At 33.4% G+C, this 22,236-nt stretch overlaps 1 protein-coding gene across 7 annotated transcripts in view; it reads left to right on the forward strand.

Annotated features, from left to right (window-relative positions):
• The window catches only part of LOC124357094 (arylalkylamine N-acetyltransferase 1-like), a 287,823-nt gene that overhangs the window by 239,223 nt on the left and 26,364 nt on the right, over positions 1-22,236 (forward strand). The window contains exon 1 of one of the 7 annotated variants that reach the window (XM_046808527.1): positions 12,159-12,305. The exons of 5 other annotated variants lie outside the window; for them this stretch is intronic. The gene's annotated coding sequence lies outside the window, so the exon portion shown is untranslated. Of the gene's footprint in view, positions 1-12,158; positions 12,310-22,236 lie in introns of those variants that run through there. One more of the 7 variants, XM_046808528.1, reaches the window with a different exon arrangement.

The following is a 22,236-nucleotide window of genomic DNA, read 5'->3' on the forward strand; positions in this document are numbered from 1 at the left end:
TATATCTTAATTTCTTACGCCTTATACTTCAAAAGAAATATTTTCTAGATGAATAGAAATTATTTCTTTTCGTACAGTGGAATTGAAGTACGACCATATTTGCGTATGAGGTGACCTTGCTATTTCGGGTTAAAGATTAGTAGTTCAAACGGAACTAAAAATTATTTTTTCTAGAAGTCGTTCATTCATTCTTAGGTAAAATCAACTATTTATTGTAATATTTTACGATATATACATCAGTAGCAACAAAAAGAGTTCCAAATAATTCACGGTTATTAAAACACGTTTAATCTTCTAGAATTTTAATCATTGCTCCTTTGGAGCGTTAAATTTTGGTTGGTCTATGCCAACAAGTAATTGAGGTTTCCTGAGGGTTAAAAGTTTTACTTTTCAAGCCTAAAAATGAAGGAACGTAAACCATCTCCTACCCACTTTTACTGGTAGAGGCTGAAATTAAAAAAGGTCTTCCCTTATTCCAAGGAGGCATAATGGGTGCACACTGTCCCTCGATATTATCCAAAAGGATCCCAACCCACCACCCTTAGCCATCCAGAACATCCTACCACTCTATGACTCTTATCTGCTGGATCACTTATCACATTTGGCATATTTCTAAATCGAACTGTAATCGAAAAGAGCTGATTTACCAACTTACTTAAGACACATAGTTGACACAACTTAATGCCACAAACTTGACCGCACTCAGGTCATATGATTCTAGAGCTAATACAAAGAATTCTAGTTGGGATTACCTTATGAAGCCAAGTATGAAACCAAACGTTTCTGCGAGAAAGATAAACTCTGTGTCGAGTGATTATACACGAGAATATGTAAATGTATTTTTTATTGTACGTTTGATACAGGAACCAGCTTCCTTGACTGCCTAGTCGCCCACGGAGCATGCGAACCGCTTAACTCAACGTCTCCACACACAACCTAACTGTTAATTACGTACGGCTTCTTTTGCTTCTTTTGAAGACCATATTGGGTTTTAATGTGTCCTTCGTCGGGGTCAAATACTCCTTTATTTTATCCATTCATGGTCACTAAACACCTTTCGCTTTCCCAGTCGTTAGTCTCATGGCCTTGATAGAAGTTTGGACAAATGTTATGTAGGCTGACCAAATGGTCTAATTCAGGAATATGCCCTGACATCTACGTGTACAACCACCGTACCGTTTGTATCAATTACGGGTGTAGTTATCGTGTCAACTAACTCTAATAATATTGCGTAAACCAATATATAAAATGGTTAACTCCAATACAAACACTTATGAAATATATTTAAAATTTGTATAAATTTATCATATTTAGCCAAAAAGAAAACATCTGTTATCTTAAACATTTTAATCAAAAAGATTTGATTCACCAACTCATTAATATACTCTATACAGCAATTTGAATATACTAAATGGCTGAGACGGGGTGAAAAAAGCATAAAAGATTCAGTTACTCGTCTAAAGCTTCTTAACGGATATTTCACATGCCTGGTAAACTAGTTGATGAAGCTAGTTTCAGGAACACCCACTGGTTTTAAAACGCGTTTAAAAATTAATTATTTTCTTAACTACTGTATGTCTAGAACATCACTCAGATTTTTATAAAACACTATCAGTTACTCGGGCCTTCGCACGCAATCTTATGGGCATTCCATGTATACGACTTCTTGTGGTTTGAGGAATCATGTTTCCGAAGTCAATGTTGGAGTTGGCTTGTTGCCAAGATCAAGCGAATATGTCAAAAAGTGTATATTTATGGCCATTGTATTTATTTCTTTCTATAATTTATTTGCCTTGATATATATATATATATATATATATATATATATATATATATATATATATATACATAAACACTGGTCTATAGTCTGAGAAGCTCATTTATGTCAAAAGGCAACATAATGGGTTTTGTAACAGTCCTTAAATTTATAGAAAGAGTTAGGATGTAACTTTTGACTTTGATATCTGCTACAGTACTGACCAAGCACTTCATACTTAATACTTACTAAAAATGTACAGTTAAAAGTATATTTTCACTCAAACTTTTAATTTTCATACCAGGATATTTTCTTACTCTGTGGTCAACATCGGTGAAACCTCCTAACAATACCGTAACATCTAATGTATGTTGCCACGCCCTACTCCGGAACTCCCAGTCTGTTTGTTACATGTGAAGTACTGCTGTCTTGTCTTGTCTTGTCTTGTCTTGCTCTGTCAGCCCTATTTGGGTTGCACAATAAACACACTCAACAACACAATGAACACGACCATAACTCCACCACGTTGATGTTGATTTGGAGTATAGATCTCCCTGAATAAAGTCACAAGTAGTTAGTACTCATGGCTTGGAAGCGCTGTTGTCTGGCGTGATGAGAACGATTTCAAAATTAACAGGGCAATTAGTTACTTTGGCTTCCAATTTTTGATGGGCCTGTGATCAGGAGCGGCTGTCAAATACAAATAATTCTTTGATTTACATCGACTGTTTTTATTGTATAGTTTATTAAATCGTACTTCCTATACCTTTAATTCCTTGTCTAGTCAACTTTAAATAAGGCCTTGAGAGCTATTTAAACCAGAAAATACTTAGTATTGCAAAATTTGTACTTTTGAGTTTTTGAAAGAAATATATTCAAACGGCAAACCTCCCAAACCGATGAATGTAGTAAATACAGGTTCCAAATTGTTTTCTCTAATCAGATTGTACCATTTAAGGAAGATAATATTCAGAAAGGAATATTTGTACCTAATTTGTAGAAATTTGTTTGGGAATAAAGCTTGCAGAGTTGGATTTAACACAGGATACACACTGAAAAAAATGTACTGGGGACTTTGACTAACATACAGTTTAGTAATAATTGTTGTGACGACAGATCCACTTTTCTGTTTGAACCAGCTGTTTTAAACAAGTTGACTGGTACAAGTCAAGCTGGAAGCTCCAATGTCCTAACGAGCACTTAGTGAGACCATTCATGCCAAACTAGATATGGCTAGTTTCATTTGGCTAAATGAGACACACTGTAAACATTGAGTCTAGAAATATTCAGAAATGGTGCATGGAACCTGTAGCATCAGCAGCAGTCTTCCAGCACTTGGAGACTATTTTCAATCAATGTTTCAGGTTTATAGAAGTGTTGATCGACAGTGGATTTCTTTTAAAGTAAACAGGAAGTACAAAATAAAAGTTGAAAGAAGAAGGTTGGCACGTGTCAGGGAATTCAGACAGGAAATAGAAGAGAACCAAAGCAGGATTTGAAGACGTAATTTCTCAGAACCTATTCGAATACTATGAAAGAAGGATGGTTAAATTGGAAGCAAATTAAACTTAATATAGTAAATAAAGTCACATATAAAGTCTTTGGGAGTGCTTGTGTTCCACGTGCACAAATAATTAAAATATTCAATTAGTCAGTATAAAATCATTTTAAAAACGAATGATTGGTTAGATTCTGATCCTACCTCTTCCGTTTACACCTCATTTATGAAATTCCAGAGATACGTTTCGTGCTTATACTCTGCCACCTTCATTTACTTATCAGATTGGGATCTTAATCCTAGATAATCCATATGAAAACGTGTCATATTGATGTTATAATAAGCTATTTTTTTATTAATTAAACATTCTGCCCTTTCAAATAAAAATTAGACTATTGTTAAATTTTATGAACGCGTGATGATCTTTCTTCTTTTACTAAGGAACAGCACAGAAAACTTCTTCGATCACGATATTCGTTTAAATTTTAAACCCCCAACCTTTACATATGCTTTCACAAGAAAAAAATGTCAGGATTCAGTGACAGTAATTAAATAGGTGAGTGGAACTAGTAGATGCAGCCTTTTCCTATTTGACCTTAAAAGTCAGTTCAATCATTTTAGCACCAAAACTGTTGACAATGTTGACATTGCCTTTGAAAGCGCTCTTGAAAATTCCGCCTACTCCAGTAGATCAAGGTTGCACCGGGCCTTTCACTCACTACAAGTCGGTCTCAGGGCCAGTTTTGTCTCGTGCAAGGAACGGCAAGGGTCGTGGTTTGGGTCCGCGTCATTAAACTTTTCATGTTGTAGTAAATTCATTTAAACCAGATTTTAAGAACTTTAAGATGGTTTGAACAGCAGCTAACGTCAACAGTACGAGTTTTATATTACTAATTTAGATCAATATGGCTTCAACCAATCATATAATTATTTAAGGGAAACACTCTTTCAAATTTGTGTACGATCTTAACAACATTAAATTAAATTAATAGTGCCAGAAACTATACGGTATTTTGAGCTTTCGACACCACCACGAAGTACTGATAAGTTTGTGACGGGTGATCGTTTTGTGTTATTATTCTGTCTATTCCCTGTTTACCCGAAATTAGAATTAAATATTTTTTGGTAATATTTACACAGATGTGTTCTTATCTGTGTATCACGTTCATCCATTGAATCGACTATATGTGGTGACAAACAATACAAATCTCATACAAAATTGTAAAAAAAAATATTTTTTACACTGAAACACGGTAACATTCATAATAAAATACTCATATTTTATAGCGAAAAAAAATTGAAACTTTAAAAATCATTGTCAAATGTAACAAAAAAGTCCCTGGATTTATTAATATATCGTAATTACTTTTTGAATTTAATCAAATTCAGACCATCAAGGTGTGCATGCTTTCAGGATTTTAATTGCAAGTCAAAATGTTATAACTGCTGAACAGGGAAAAAACTAAAAATTTAAATTATGAAAATCATTGTAAAATGTAATAAAAAAGTATTTATTAATATATCGCAATATATCGCATTGTTAATTTAATTTAATTTAAATTTAATTTAATCGTAGCAACTGAAATTCAGACGACCAACATGTGTATGTTTTTTCAGGATTTTAAATGTAAGTAAAAATGTTATAACTGCTGAACATGAACTTATATAGATACAGTATATGCACATTTTGTAAACATGGAATTAAATATAAATGCACTGGAATTTACACTAAAATCGTTTGAGCGTTAGAATATTGCTTTGGATGAAAAAGGAACTGGGTTTTCATGGAAAAAGATGGGCGCAGTACAAAAAAATACAGTGTTATTCTTGTTATTAGCACTAAGTGAGTTGTACACACAATAAGCTCAGGTTGACGTGTGAGGATCTATGAATCCACCCCAATATCCCAAAGCAAAAAGTGAGTTGTTAATATGCCTCATATAATTTATAGTTTAAATATTTAACTAGGAACGTTAAAAACGTAGCAACTCTATCACGTATAAAGATAGGACCTGATTAGTTGTAAAATTATTCACGTTTTTGTTTCATATATTATTGCTAGCGGTACATATGAGTTAGAACAAGTACCAGTATGTTAATACTGCTACTATATCGATATATATATATATATCGATAGCTATGTATCGATTCTGCCAGATTCCATGACCTATCATGAATCCACAGGTTGATGGCAGCTAGATTCAAGCAATACACGGTGCGGTCCATAACACAGACAATAACACTCAAAACAATGGGGAACGAATCGATGCTCTCTCTCTCCTACATGCCGCATTCCGCCTCCCAAACCACCCGAGCCCGTTTGCTCTCCTTAAATCTTGGGCTCCATCAACAGAGTAAAATCGTCACGTCGCTATCAATTTCTATATTAATACGAATGCATTGTGAACCTATAATCATAATTTCCAAAAATAATGTTCCCATTTGAATCATCCTAACAACACCTTTTAATGTATAAACGAATTAAGGCACGTTTATTAATCCTTGTCTTTCTTCACACGTGATGGAGTGTGTTCAAAAAGCCATCAACATATAATGCACTCCATCATATCTGTCCGTCAGTTCATGCGATAACTTTCAACAGTAAGTCCTTAATATGGTACGTAGGTTACTTTCTATCTAAGTAAGAATTCTATTAATTTTTCAGATCAAAACGACAAAATTAAAGGTTTAATATTCTATCATTTTTACATTGGTCTTATAGCCATGAAGGCAACGAAAACATCACAGAATAGATACCTCTGTAAACAAACAGTACAATCATACATTTTATCATGTGACAAAGGAACATAAGTGATAATGTTACTTTGTGTTGGTAAGACTTACGTGTCACTCTGTAAGGTACTTCGGGTGTATTTGAAAGCTTTTTATCTTCACCTACAAATGTGTATTTGACTAAAAGTTCTGAACGTTTTCAATTATTTATACGTTTCTGCAATACAAATATTTTTAATTACATTTTTAATTAACATATAACGTAAGGGTTATATGTTAAATTTGGGAACATTGTCTTAAGAGCTTAAAATATCAGATATCAAATAAGTAAACAATAGTACTTTTTCTTGTCTTAATCCATTGCTGATAAAATAATATTTTACATATAGTATATATGTTTTTTATGTATAACAATATACGCCATGTCACAAATTTAGTATAGTTATTATTAAATGCAAAGAAGGTTTTTTTATAGGTAGCAAGTTGTTAAAATAGGTAGCTAGTGATAAATTAAAACATTATTCAAAAATATGCTGATAAACGATTTCATACAACCTAATTTACATTATTACAAGAAATAGCAATTTCAAAAAATTAATAGCCGCCAAGAAATAATAGTCTTGGAATTTGATAAATTTAATTGATAACAAGTTAACTGATACGAATAAGCTCCAAATTGAATTTGAGTGAAAACCCACAATCCTTGACTAGCAGAACACTAGAACCGTATATTAGTATGGTAATTGATTTATTATAGCACTAAATAGTGGTATCTTGTGCCCCGTTCCCCTTTACGACCCAACCACTTAATTTGAGAGGCAACGACTGAGACTGCGGACAAGGTCGATACGCCAGTTCTATGATCTCTGACCGCCACCGCCTGGTCTGGATACCTCACAGGTTACGACAATGAAAGCGATATGAGAAGGTGGAAGTGAGAGATGATATCAGAGACCTTGGTGTCAACTGACTATGGGGCAAGGTCAGCCCAAGGTCGTACCTCGCACTTTCTACATATGACATATGCCGGGTGTGGCACGGTGATTATGTCAGCCATAATATCGTGGCCTGTACTAGCGTATGCTGGGCTAGGCCACTTAACAGCCGATCAAACCACCGTGGCCATTCATCTTCTGCGGACGTGATTACAAAACCTTGAAGGAATTCGCCAATAGGTATAGTTTCGGGCAATACCGGTTTAGATTAAAAGTAAAGATTGTTGATGAAAAAGAAAGTTTGCTATAAAGAGATAGGCCAGATAAAGGCAGTTATGTGGGCTGGGTTCGGCTGCTTATCGTGCAATCCGTCACACCAGTAAGGACTTTGTGCTTCAATAAGCTTTGATCAAATCATCTTGAAGGGATTTATCAAGATCAATGATCTTAGACAATCTAGTTTATTTTAAAAATTCAGATTTGGCTATTTACAAAAAATACTAATTTTGGATAAGATAAAATTTATATCTCCTCTTTGTTTAAATTTAGTTTTTAGTATGCTTCTAATTCTATAATTGCTTTTTGTTTTCATTAAGTCCGTGTTTGTTGTGATTCCTGTCTTATACAAGTCATAACACTATGATACGGTTTATTTATTTCAATTTTAGTTTTGGGTTAAGTTATTAATCCACCTTAGAAAGGGATGAGAATTTTTGTTTAATCGAACATTGGCAAGTTTATACCTTATAAAAATAATGCCACTAATCGGATTTGGAACTGAGCCCCTTTAAGTACACACCATTTTATGGTAATTTAAAATTGATACATTAGTCAGTCTTTTTGTTTCATAGCGACTAATCCGTTATGAGCTCGTTTTTAATGGGTTATTGTGTTTTCGTGTTTAAAGTGATTCATCTGTTTTCGTATTTCATATTGTTGCTTGTTTTTTAGTTTAATATTGTTAATTGTAGTGTAGTTTTATCTTGGGTGTGCTTTGTTAAAGGTAGTAATATTCTAGAAGTTTACAGATCCAATATTTAACGTGGTGATATATAGTAATTAGGTTTTTAATAACGGAACTGATACGGTTGTAACGACATCATGAAATATGGTTTCCTATTTGTAAAACACACTCAGAACAAGAATGTTTGCTCAAATAAAATCATTGTATGCCGTATGTAAAAATCAGCTTATCTCATTGTAGTTTATCAAGCAAAGCTGGTGGTATCGGAAAGACTTAAGTGACCCCGATGACTTATTTACAATATTTTTGAGATTATCGACATTGAGTTGAGCACAAGTTACAGTACATGTTCTATTTCTATTTATTCGGAGGTCCGCAGGTGCAGATCCTGTAAGGCTCTTTCAAAATTTAAATTTAATACGTTTTATTCTTTCAAGATATTCTAACACTTTAACATATTAGGAGCAACATTGATGCAGATAATACGTGTATAACACTATATTAAATTATTAATATTTGAGGATCTGATTTTATTTTCAAGTAAACCTCTGACAACTTCTTAAGTGTTTTTTTTTCTGAAAGATTATGAATCATTTATCATTTTATCATTTTCATGAAAAAGTTTTGACTAATATGAATAGTTCTAATAAAATAGAACTCGAGTTGTGAACCTAGTAGTGAATCACCACCAGATGAGATAAATGTAACATACGGTAAAAGATAATGTGCCTGCTGTGTTTCCAACTGTGCAAACTCGAGTGTAAAGTAAGGGATCACGTACCGGTACTGTAAGATATGCATTTGGACTATTTAGTACCGGCCTTGTTACCGTTCCCAATTATTATAATTTGTTTGCTGTAATTGGTTCTGCCCAATTACGATACCCAAAAACTCATGTATGATTAGCGATATTAACATTAAAGATTCGTTCTGCACGTGTATTCCACATTTGGGAGTTTATTACTGTTTAATATCACGGGATTTGGACATACACCAAATTAATATTTTATCAACAACTGAATAAGCACTCTGCTCGGATGCCTACAAATTAATCTATATTTTAAACAGATTTCTTAGAATATACATATAGTTTAAAAAATACCATTTTTTAATCTTTATGTTAAAATCTTTCATAACTACAATTTTCATCACTTTTCCATTAATTTTTTAGGTATAAAACTGCTTTGTTTGTTGTACCTTATGCACGCTTCCCTTGTTAACATGTATATAATATTAAACAATATTCTTTTATACGATCTTTAACCGTCATTTTGATTTTTTAAATGTATTTTGTTACTTTTATTCTAGAAACAGCAATATTTCTATGGAATATATTTAAACAATCCTCTCAATAAAATATAACAAAATAGTCATATCGGCTCGATCAATATTTTAGTGCATATGAACTTATATACACTCCAGCAAACGGCAAATATAAGTATAAAACATAATTCCACTGAACATTATAAACATGTTTCCTTATAAGATAAAAAGCGACATTGATCACTGATTGGTCACATTGGCTGGTCAGCTGTTGAGCTTCAACCAATCACGGTGTAGATCCGCCCTCTTCACTCGCTTGCACTTCACAGCAAGGTCAAAATATATCAAGTTTTAAATTTTTCAACGCGTTATGAATAACTTAGACAACAGTGTTTATAGATAGTATACAATTTCTATACAGTTAAAAAGGCAATATACTTTTTACATTTTATTTATAACTGTTCGTACTAGAAACGTTTGCAGTAATTTATTATAATAAGAACTATTTAAGTAGAAAAATCTAACTAGTCTGGACAAGAAAAACAATCTAAACCTGTTCAGGGCTTGGAAGGACAAAATTTATGCTATAGCAACCTCCAATTAAAGAAGATGAAAGCAAGCACAAGGGCATGAGAAGTTGTGTTGGCAAAATCGTTTGACATAACGTTCTGAAACAGTCAAGGAGCTCCACTCTGCAAGATGTTTTTGTTAGGTGTTTATGTAAGAACGTGACAGCACAAAGCCAGACAAAAACGTAATATTACAGCAACCACTAATTACAGTAAATAAGAGACAAATCGAATGGCAATCTTAGTTGGCGGGATCACTTGGCACAAACTGGGAAGGTATCCCACAGTGTAAGGTGTGTTGTTGACTCCATCTGTCAGGAAGCGGTAGGGTTAGACCAGACAAAACGTACACGACAGCAACCACTAATTACAGTGCACGAGGAGCAGAGCGGGCGGGATGACAGGACAAGTTGGCGGGATGATTTGCACACAATAGCAACAGAACAGTTCCTGATCCTAATGTGCTGGTGCCACTGAGATCCATACACGAGCCCTGTCATTTGTGTTTTATCAATTCTTCTCGCTCTCAATTGCGCATCTTGGTTTAAATAGATGAAACCTTGTTTTTGATTCTCAAAATCCATCAACTTCTGAAGATAATTTGTATAACTTTTACCAACTTCACTACTCAGCACAATTTTCGTTCAGGTATTTATTTAACAATGAACTAAAAAAATGTGGACAAAAATAATACAATTTAGCTCAATAGATATATATTACATATTCAACAGGCTTTAATGCGTTCTCTGTGGTACAGAACTGCAATAATGTATTTACAAGCATAATTGTAATGCTGAAAAATACCAAATTAGTGGTAGCATACCAAATAGACCGTGGAGGCAGAACCCCACTTTGCTGCTTTAATGTATAAGGCTTATAAATAAAAGTAAATAGGGTAACAATGTAAACCTTAAACAACTGGCAATGGAAACTAAAAATAACTGCTCAAATTTATAAATAAACCATCGCCTAAGAGTAGCCTATGAAGTGCGACGTTATTACATCCAGCATGTTATAAATAAATATTTTAAATAAGAGTGGATTTATTTGCGAACCTTGAGAAATACCTTATGTAACTTAGGTAAATATGAGGTTGCGCCAGAGTTTTATGTAATGAATGTTCTATTTACTAGCCATAATTTGAAAAACCCTTTGTGAGTAATGGCTCTTGCTTTATTTTATGAATAGGCAAGCTCGGCCACAGTATTAAAGGTCTGAGGACGATCGGCAAATCCTACTAGTTTCCTACGAAATAAGTCCTTGATGTTTCAGGTCATTGTCAAGGCAAGTATACAAAATCTCTAACAAACGGTTTTCTCAGGTTTTTCTTCGTACTAAATTCGGTTTATAAATCACACGAATTACAATGAGTACGCTTTGAGTGCATTGGTGTATTGTATAAGCCTGTTGTCAATCACATTGTACTGGCCCAATTTGTAATTGAATATAAAGTTGTGAAGATAATTTAGTGCATGTTTGTAATTAACATTCAACACATGCTCTCTTCAGTTTAACAGGAACCTAGAGCTTTTGTAGAGAATCCAAAAGAAAAGTATCTCGAGCAAATTCTCGATCGTGAATGAATGGAGTGGAATCTCCATTAAGTCAACTACTTTTTAGTTATATAGTCTAATAAATTGTGATGCTCGAATTTTTCAATGGATCCTCTGTCCATAACGTAGTCAATTCAATACCCTATTTAATATAATTTTAGTGCAATATCACAATATAATATAAACGTATTTCTTAAATCCATCAACAGTGGAAGTAAAGCAGTGTTAATGTGGGTTTACAAAACTGTTTATTTCAGCACAACAATCGTTAAATAGTTTAAAACAATCTAGTTGTAATCTTAGATCGTATAATCAAATTTAACATTTTTCAAACAAGAATATCATGCGAAATGTGCTTGATTTAAATGCCCTGTAATTTTAAACATTTTATAGCCTGTAATTGGTCAACGTTTAATTGTATCTACTGTGCTACAAAAGCTTTTCGGACTAACTCACCAGTGGTATCCCAGTGGTTTTATAACTATTTTAAAATTTTACATAATTAAAATTCAGTATTTTGTAACCCATGAATTAAAAAATTCAGTATTTTTACAGTTTTTTAAAACGCACAACGAGCATGATAGAAAAACTTCAAACTATGTATTGTTAACTTTAATATTTTGTACAATATAAAATTATTTAAAACGGTTCAAACACTCACTATCTGTATTCACATTGTTTAATAGAGTGTTGAATTTTTGGTTAAGGTTGACGTTTATATGCCTGATAAGATTAAATAAGGTGCAAAATAATTATATAAAACACTCTAAATTGATAGTATCCTGTAGAGAATAGATGAGCGTTATCTTATCTCGCCGATATTTTAAAAGGGTCATGAGACTCACAGTGTGTGTTTACAAGTAGCTTCATTACCGCGATAAGTTATCAAATCGAGAGAAACGAAATTGCCGCGCTCTCACACGAGGCAGAACGACGTATATTGTTTCAAAATGGCGGTTTAGATAAGACAAGTGGGTGTATAGGTCTGCGATAGATAATAACTCCATACCAGTGTGGGTTGCGATAGAACCAAGGTCGGTGAGTTACTATGTCTCTTACAAAACATACATGATTTACATACATTGTCTATGTAGCCGTTACAGTTTAAATAACTGGTTTAATTCATTATGTGTAGAGAGTTACCGTTATATAAAGACAATTATGTAATTTAATTAATTAAATCATTGGAGAACGAAATTGCTACATTGATGTTGAAATCACTTGAAAATATGTTCTGTTCTATATACATAACATTTTATTAAAAAATTATGTTCAGTTTTTTTTTATTTATGTGTGATGTGTGATTTTTTTCTTTATTGTGTGATATTCTATGAGTCAATAGTAGTTCAACTCTTTCCAAACTTGGGTTGGGAGCTCTTTGTACTTTTAAGGATTTCACTTTAAAAAAGTGTTTACAATTTGCAATATAAGAATACAAATTTCACGCAAAAAGACAGTTTTTTGACAGAAGTTGTTTTTGATATTTTAGAACTTAAATTTCTTCAGCTGAAACCGTAAAATAGGAAAACAAATCATTCCGAGCAGCAAAACAAATTTTTAATTTTCGAATTTGATTGCTCAAATAATTGGGTTTTACATTAATATTGAACGAGTAATTGGTTTTGATAAATTAGTTACGAACTAGATTTTGCTTTTGGTGATTAAAACATTAAAATAACGGTTACTAGTCAAAGATGATAGCTAGGTTTAAGTCTATTCCCTGGCCACAACTAGAGCGAATTGAAGGTGATTAATACTGAAAAACTACTTCTATTCCAATTGTTGTTTTATGTAAAATTGTAGAACATATGTAGAACTGAAATTCCCAAAATAATATATATTTAAAAACTCAATACAATATTTAGTATACTATGTAAAAATTTGAACTTTTGGCTGAAGACATACGGTCATCGACCGCATTAGTCAATTCCAAAAGCAATAACTTTTCTACAATTTCTTGGTAATCAAATTAAAATTTAATCATTGACATCTAATATAAAGATTTTTAAGCGATTTACGATTTAAATTTTTTTTAGAAATGTATCAGTTTTACCAAGTAGAACTGTGTGGTATTTATAATGTATACTTTTTGGAATCTCGTTTGTATTAAACATTAATATTATAATTCATATTTTAAGAGTATGCAAACAGTATGAAAACCAATATAATAGATTTTATTTGATATTGGTTTTGTGTTTTATGGGACGTATCAAACTTTCGAGAGAGGTTTACAATGCACAAAAATTTAAATGGTTTGTAGTAGACCAAATATCAAAATTTTTGGGTGGATGCTAATATTTCGGTAAAAAATCAAAATTTAATTAGTGACCTAAAGTATATACAATAGGACATTATTCGCGGAGGTGCCTATTTTTATTATTATTATTTAATAATATGCCTTTATTATTATTTAATAAAATGACAAACATTTGTTATGAAATATTATTAAAGGACCTTTCTCCCTAGTTATCTTTAATAAAATCCATAGTCTTATCTTCAACTGTTTAAATTTGGTCCTAGTTATAAGATGGTCCTAAATTCTTCTTTAATTACTCCTTGGTAACTATTTAAAATATTTCTTTCTGAATACATCCAACTGAAATAAAAAATATTATTCCAACCGAAACCCACTTGCACCAACGTATTTATATGCAGAAGAATCGAGCTCTTTGGTTTTGTGTACTTAACCAGCCTGAATTTAATTTTTTCTGATTCTTGGAGAACCGTATAATATCCAACAATTATTTGGTGTACTTAGAAATTAAGTGGTTGAAATTTTATTCGGTATCTTTTAATTTTCTCTTGCCTCGATATTTCTGCCTTCTCAGGATCTTTATAGTAACATGCAACTTGAAAGATTCCTCATAAAACGTACCTGAGGAGAAAAATATTACAGTAGAATATTCCACTCATTCAATGTTTACGTATATTCCACTCTTGCAAGCGAACGATTGACCCATTTCTAGACAGTAATTACTTGTCGAATACACCTTCCTATAATCGCGTCTAAAACATAGTTCTATGCCAGAAGCTATTTCCAAGATCTGAAAGTTATATCTATATTCTTTCAATTAGTTTGTCTCTCATTTGGGAAATCCGCCAATCCAGGAGGAGAGATTGAGGTGTGCCAGATTACAAGTTAGTTATAATGTCAGGCTCCAGCAATTAATCCAATAACCACTGCCAATTTGCCGGAGAACTTGACTTTAATTGCCCCCCGAAGTAGATTATAATAGATTGACTATTAATCGACCACGTACTTTTTACCAATGATTCGTATTCATAGGTAGTTAACATATTCAACTATGGATGTTAAAAACGTTCAATACCAAGTTATTTCCGTTTTCTGGAGTGAAAGTTTAGAGTTCAATATTTATAAAGAAAGTTAGAATTTTGGCCTAGCACCACTACATCTATGGATTTTTCCTATATTCCACTAATTCATGCAAAAGTGTTTTTTGTGTGTTTTTTTTTAGAAAAAAGTAAATATTAAAAAAAATAATTTTTAATCATACACTACAATTGGATTTCATAGTTCTGTTACTGTGTAACTTTTTGATCGAACCATTGTGATCAACACATCACAATATCTAACATATGCTCTGTGCCTATAGATAGATATCTAGGAAATCCGTCTGCCCTTTACTAACATGACCTCTACATTCAAGGAGACAGTCACAGTATCAGATGTAGTCAGAAACTCCCACCATGCTTGTCCCTGAGATCAATGTTAGACTGAGCATTTTAAAGTTTTTATCAAATATCTATGATAAAAATGCCTGTTTTCGCCAGTTAACAAAATATTGAATTAAAAACTATTTCCGTTACAAAGATAGGTGGAGTACAGTACATTTTCCGTTACCGTATTAAAAAATCTACAAATTTTCAGGTTAATTCAGAAATAAATTTTCATAATTATTATACTATTAAAATGGCTTAGTTACGAGTATTACTGCAAACGTTAAAAACAATAGGGAGGGCCATCTTTAAACCTTATGGGAGATACAACAATATGTGAAGAAAACGTTGTAATTATTGCATTTTTATTTTAATATATTTGGATCTCTTCAGACGAACATGATTCTACATTTTAGTAGTCTGTACCAGCGTCAGATCTCAGAGGCTGCATTAAGAGGAAGGTGAACTGGAGCAAAACTCAACACCACAATATATAACTTACCTCAAACCGATTAAATGAACTATGTATAGAAGACAATTATTTGTTTATAATATATGCTGTGTATTACCTTCAGTAAAATCAAATTAGGTAATATTAATTTGTTGTTTAATTTGAAAAATCAATAACTTTTCAAAGCACAGTGACATTTGTTGATGTATTTTAAACTTATTGTTCTTAATATTTTGCATTGTTTTAAGCGCTATTGGGTATTGGCCGAGCTGGAACGAAAGCTATATTAACTGCGACAGAGGCAGAGCGGTAACATAAGAGTGAGGCATGTCTCAATAATCTCGGAGACATGTCATCCGATCTCGGGACGTTTTCAATAGCAAAAACTTGATTATGCGGACATGTATACCTAGACTGTTAGGAAGGGACAAAACATGTTTTTTCTTCAACGAATCTGGAAGTCTAATAGAGGACGAGATGCATACATACTCACCAGTATCAGTCAGGCTTATATTAGAGACAATGTTTTGGATGTCTGTAACGACGCAGGAATTGATTACATACAGGGTACTTACTCTACATCATATTGAAATTAACGAATTCTCTTACGTAACGTTATAATTTGCTTTGTCCTTTTCTAAGTGGTGATCGTTTTCGAGATTTCAGAATATTTTTTAGGGGTTGTCACATCAGGACAAAGGCTGTGTTTCATACCTGAAGAAGATTTGTTCATTGCCTTCTTACGCAGCGGAATGAATCAAAATCATTCCAGAATCTCTCCATTAATGAAGCAAATTTATAAAAAAATATCTTACAACTTAAATTCGACCTTACAAGATTTATTTTTTTATTGTATATTTATTTTTATATATAATTTCTAAAAAGATATGAATAGCATCTGACAAGAATGTTTAGCACGTCCTATACCCCGTTGATCATCAACCAATACAGAAAAATAATGTATTTGATGTATGTTTGTATGCAAATCCGATATACGTAGTTTTAAAACTTTACTTACTATACTTATCAAATTAACTATATATATATATAAACGTCCAATCATATTTTTAACTGTTATCGTTATTAGTTCAAAGTTAGGGATTCATGATAGCTAAAGAGATTGAGGCATTTTGGTAGGTGTAATCGTAAGATTGATAAGTGTGATACAAGGAAGATGCAGGCCAGACTTGGATCTTCCATTAAGAAACCTTGGAAAACCCTGATCCTTGGAAGAGATCTTGTCTCCTCAAGATTTCTACCAATGCTAAAAACTCAAATAGTAAGTTTTTGCTTCTGAAGAATCATAGCTTGGTTCAAATATGTCGGTAAGAGCTTTGATCGTCCCTTTCGACAGGCTCCGTTCGACGGATTGGCGGGTGTGCTTCTTCTGTTCATCGGCAAGGCGAGATCTTTGATCGTCCCTTTCGAAAACCCCGGTCGACGGATTGGCGGGGTGCTTCTTCTGTTCATTGGCAAGGCGCGCAAATCTCTCCTCACAGAAAAAATTGCTTTTCATTCCAACGACTTTCCGGGTTATTTTAATTGATATTTGATTATGATATTTTAATTCATGCCGTTTCAAATATTAACATTTTTATTGGTTAATGTGTCTCGGATTTTAAATTGTGTTTACTAATGAATAATGCCTTTGGATATATTACCATTTTGAGGATTGATTCTTCATTCCTACTTTAAGCGCTCTAAACGAAATATGCTGGGTGTAAGCGAATTATTACTAAGCAAACATTATTGCCTGCAACTTTTTTCCTTCAGGAATGCTCAGAACTTGTTAGAAACTGACTGCAGTACGTATCTAATGAGTGAACCGTTTGCGTTGTCTAACATCCCAAAATTTATTACTCTTAAAGACGACCCGATGATGAAACAAATCATCTATGTATGGCGTTTTGGTATATTTTTAAGAATTCCTTCAATTGATTTTGCTTGTGGCTGTCCCACACCATTTTGCTATTGGGTGAAATATGTTACTCGATACCTTCCTTCTTGTTTACCACATGTAGCAGATCATGCGCAGAACACTTCGGGGAAGAGGCGTGCGTTGGCCTAACTATGGTAACCTAACCCACAGAAACGTGACATGGCAAACTGGAGTCAAGGTCGTGAACTTGCAGGGAAAACTCGCACATTCATTGCGTAACTTGCAGTGAGACGCCGTTATCAAGTCTACTGTGTTCGAACTATCTAGAACTTAATGAATTACTCAATTGTTTTGAAAGAGAGAGTACTTTTGAAAAACTTTTGAATCTTATATGGCCAGACTACAAACCTTTGCAAAATTCGTTGAAGAAAACTTCTGTGTTTAAATGGGAAATAGATACAAGAGTAAAACCATAAAAATTCCAATATAGTTCGTCCCTTTTTTCTAAATTTAATCAAATTAAGAAAAGAATAATTTCTCTCTAAAATAGTGTAAGCCTCTGTCTTGTAAATTTGTGAGAATATATTGTTTTGTTGGGACGGATCAGTATTAAAAATTCTGTAACTGTGATATATTCTTGAAATTTAACTTAAATTAAAAATAATTAACTTAAAAATGGAAATATAAAAATAATACCAATAGTCGACAATTTCGTCCATGATAATTATTTGCTAATGAGGTGATAAATAATTTGACTAATTAAGTTAACAAGTTAATCACACTTCTTTTGTGTGAATACATCGGAATTTATTTAGGAAAAATTAAAATTTTTGAGTTGTTTAACGTCTGCTTTTCCAATAATTACTGATTTTATATCGTTTCCCAAGTTACGTTCAGTTTTACCTAACATTTTTATATAAACTACTATTAGGGTTTGAATTGCCATTGTTTTACCCCTATATTGAATTACACTTCCGCTTCGACATCAATCACTAGGGGGGAATGGATGAGTTTGTACTTTGTGTAATGGTGTAATATTCTTAGATATTAGTAAATTTTTAATACATTATATGTCACAAATGTGCGTGTGCGTGTTTTTGTTTGGATATATTGTCTTGTGACGTATCAGTATTAAAAATGCTGCATCTGCGATCAAATGGCATTTGCAGTCCTGGTTGGGCAAGTACTTTTTGTGATTCAATTTTGTGAACAAAACTAACATATGATCGGAACACCATATACCTGTCAAACGACTTTTTACATGAATTAAATTTTTATGAACAGCATTAACCTGACTTCGTTTCAGTAAAGATATAATCACAAAAAGAACTTGCTCCGCCGAGATTCGAACCCGGATATCTCCGGAAATCTTGTTTTGACATGTATTTGGTCTTCCGATCATAAGTTGGTTTAGTTATTTAAACACATATGCGACATAAACGATAAAATACAAAATAGTTGAATTGGCAAATTAAGTGCTCTGAGGTGTAATGGTGGCAAAAACTCGCTCGGCAAGTGAGAGATTCAGGTTCACGTCCCGGCGCGGCGGTGCATTTTGTGTAAATTTCTTGATTCATTTGAATTAAATTTTCATTGAAATTTTATGTGTGTGTGTGTGTGTGTGTGTGTATATATATATATATATATATATATATATATATATACATACATAAAACGTATATATATATATATATATATATATACTGTATATAATCTATGAAAATTTATTGAAATCATTCATACATTTATACATTACATTACTCACATTGTACGTTGAAATCGTTGAAAGATCAATTAACACTACACAACATGTCACAAAGTATCCACAATTTTTTAACTCAAATTATTTTACATCAAAATAAAGTGGATGTTAACTGTGAGTGTTGTATTAGTATAAAGTAACTAACTTGTAGATTAAGCAACACTAGCGTCGTGACAGTCATGTAATGTCTTTATGCATGAGGTTTAGTAACTATGAGTACTTTACGATCATCGTTAAGTTTGACTAGTGACTTATGACGTAATACGACTTTTACATACACATATTACTTATGCAATATTTTTCATGAGTTATTCAAAAGTTTAACAATTATTTATAGCAATATCATGTAGCCCTAAAGTTTTATCTTATTTAACCTGCGTTAAATTGAATATCGGAAGTTACTTAAATTATAATAAGAATCAGAACGGGATATATCTGGTCGGTTTAATGTATTTAACTTTAAAATTTCAACATATTTTAATTATAAATATATATTTATACCAGTTTCACGAATAATATCATGAGTAACATCTTATCTCAGTTTTCCGACACTAATACACAAAGTAACCGAGGGAATCTTCCAAATATACACGATGTGACTGGACGTCATTTTCACACAAAACTTCCTGGCAATGCCTTAGAAAATATCAATCATAAGTATCCAAGTGAAAGGTTCTAGAACAAGTTGCAAGTTTGTACAAATGGACAGTCGGCATACTTCAGCAAGGTACAGCCTAGAATTCCACATTTGTTGGATGATCAAGCCAAATCCATTCGAGCGGTGACAGGCGATATTACGTTACAGACGTAGACCTAGAAATTTCCCCAGTAATTCTGAGACAACTTATGGTGATTTGAAAATTTCAAACTCCGGAATAAATCCTGTCTCGTTACTCCAGGTTGGTTTTAATATAGTGCTTCCAATAGGACCGTCGTTTTGAGGCTAAACACGGAGGTAGTTTCATACCAATCCTGAGGTTGTAGTAATTGCAAGAAAACCGTAGCCTATCTCCACAAACTTGTTCTGTCTGGCTTCTCCTTATGGTTCTATATGGGACCACTATGGAGCAGCCTTCTTTCGTTTCATTAAAACCGGTTTAGTAGTTAGTTTCGGTTAAATCTCTCCTTTGTGAAATCGGTTGAAACATAAAACGATAATAAAATTTGAAACAGTTAAATAAACAATCATCAGCAAGTTAGTAAAAGCACATTGATAAAAATATGTATAAATATAAATCAAGTATTTCATAATAACAATTGAAAAACCAGCCATTTTTATACTGTAAATGTTCATGTAACTAAGCGTGATTTGTTGGCCCTGATCTTAATGGTTGTGAAATCAAGATTGAAGATTCAGTTCGGACAGCCAATCAACGGGTTGAAGTCAGTAGTTTGGCTGACTTCAACCAATTTAAGTAATTATATGTTGTAAAATGCACTAGCGTTCCTGTCTCTCGCTATTCTCCCTGTCGAAAGGCCATTAAATCTGCGCTGTCTAATCATCGTTAGCAAGCACTTAGCAATTTATTATACAGCGCATGTCAGTGTTATCAATTACTCTTCACAGCTGAGTAAGCTTTATTTATTAGGGCTCCGAGATAAGCTTGATAACGCAGCAGTTGAGCGTAAGCGACTTTTACAGTTTCAAAAGCCCATAAACAATCCGTGTCGATAAAGTTCAATCACTGACGGAACTCTAACGCGGCAAACAAACACTTGGTGTTTGTCAACCCATTAGAGTCTACAACCAGAGGCCTTGAAGCCTTGGCTTGTGGGTAATAAGCCAAAACATGACGATGGACACGACTTTGTGTAGACGCTACACATCACTGGCTAAGTAATTATGGCAGTAAACCTCAACTCTTCGCACCTTAGCACCAAATAACCGGAAATGTGTGCAGTTAAGACCAGTTTGATCAGTAGATACGAGTATAATAATATGCTACACATACTAATAACGAACTCAATTTGTAAACCGTGGCATAAAAACAAGTATTATAACAAGCATTATAATGTGGTGGGTTTTAAGGTATTTCCCAAATATGCAAACCAAATTCTCTCTTCGTATATTTTTAATGTAGATACTAGATATCCATTAAAAATGGGAAATAGAAGTTTTGTCCATGAATATTTATAAAGTATGGCTCTTAGAATAGCTTAATAATGTTACGGGAATATAGAAAAAAAATTTCTCAAAACTTGTATTTGTGTACTAATAAAAAAATAGGCCTTTTGTATTAACATTGTGAGTTAAATTCGGTTTAATTGTGTGAATAAAATAATGTGGCATTATGGGCAAATACTTTCAAAATAAAGAATATTAGATATTAGCACGTAAATAGACTGTGAATAAACAATATGAAATAAAATTATCTGCTGTCTTCATTGTCGTGAATCCTTTGTGTTCCAGTGCTTCTCGTTAAAAATAATATTAACAGTTTATATGGCCTCACTTAGAAGAAGCATATGGGGTCAGGGAAAGATCATATACTTGAAAAACACCTTGACTTTAAAACAAATTAATCCTGGTGACCTCCTCCTGGTCTCTCTCTCTCTCTCTCTCTCTCTCCCCTCTCTCTCTCCCCTCCCCCCTCTCTCTCCCCTCCCCTCTCTCTCTCTCTCTCTCTCTCTCTCTCTCTCTCTCTCTCCCTCTCCTCTCCTCTCTCTCCTCTCTCTCCCTCCCTCCCTCTCTCCCCTCTCTCTCTCCTCCCTCCCTCTCTCTCTCCTCCCTCTCTCTCTCTCTCTCCCTCTCTCTCTCTCTCTCTCCTCTCTCTCCCCTCTCTCTCTCTGTCTGTCTGTCTGTCTGTCTGTCTGTCTCTGTCTCTGTCTCTATCTCTATCTCTTTCTCTTTTTCTCTTTCTCGTCCTCTTTTTTGGGACGTAATAAACCTAGAATTTCCATCTCTTAAATTTTAGTTGCCTTAAAACAATCTGATTACCTGATGATTCCCCTCCCAGTCTTTGATATTCCCTTAAAAAATAATCTACCGCCTCATAACTCCTGATGTAAGCCACCCTGATTGCTCCTAAGACCATAGCTACTAAACGACTTCATTCCTTTGTAGAGTCGTCTCACCTTCCTAGCCTGTAGAACCCTGTTTACTCTGCAGCAAATTTCCATTCTGTGTGACCAACCAACCCACCACTGATAAACAGTGAATCGTTAGAGTCTTGTTAAAAACTAAACGATTAGATT

Source organism: Homalodisca vitripennis, chromosome 3, assembly GCF_021130785.1.
Source record: "Homalodisca vitripennis isolate AUS2020 chromosome 3, UT_GWSS_2.1, whole genome shotgun sequence".
NCBI classification, from domain to species: domain Eukaryota; kingdom Metazoa; phylum Arthropoda; class Insecta; order Hemiptera; family Cicadellidae; genus Homalodisca; species Homalodisca vitripennis.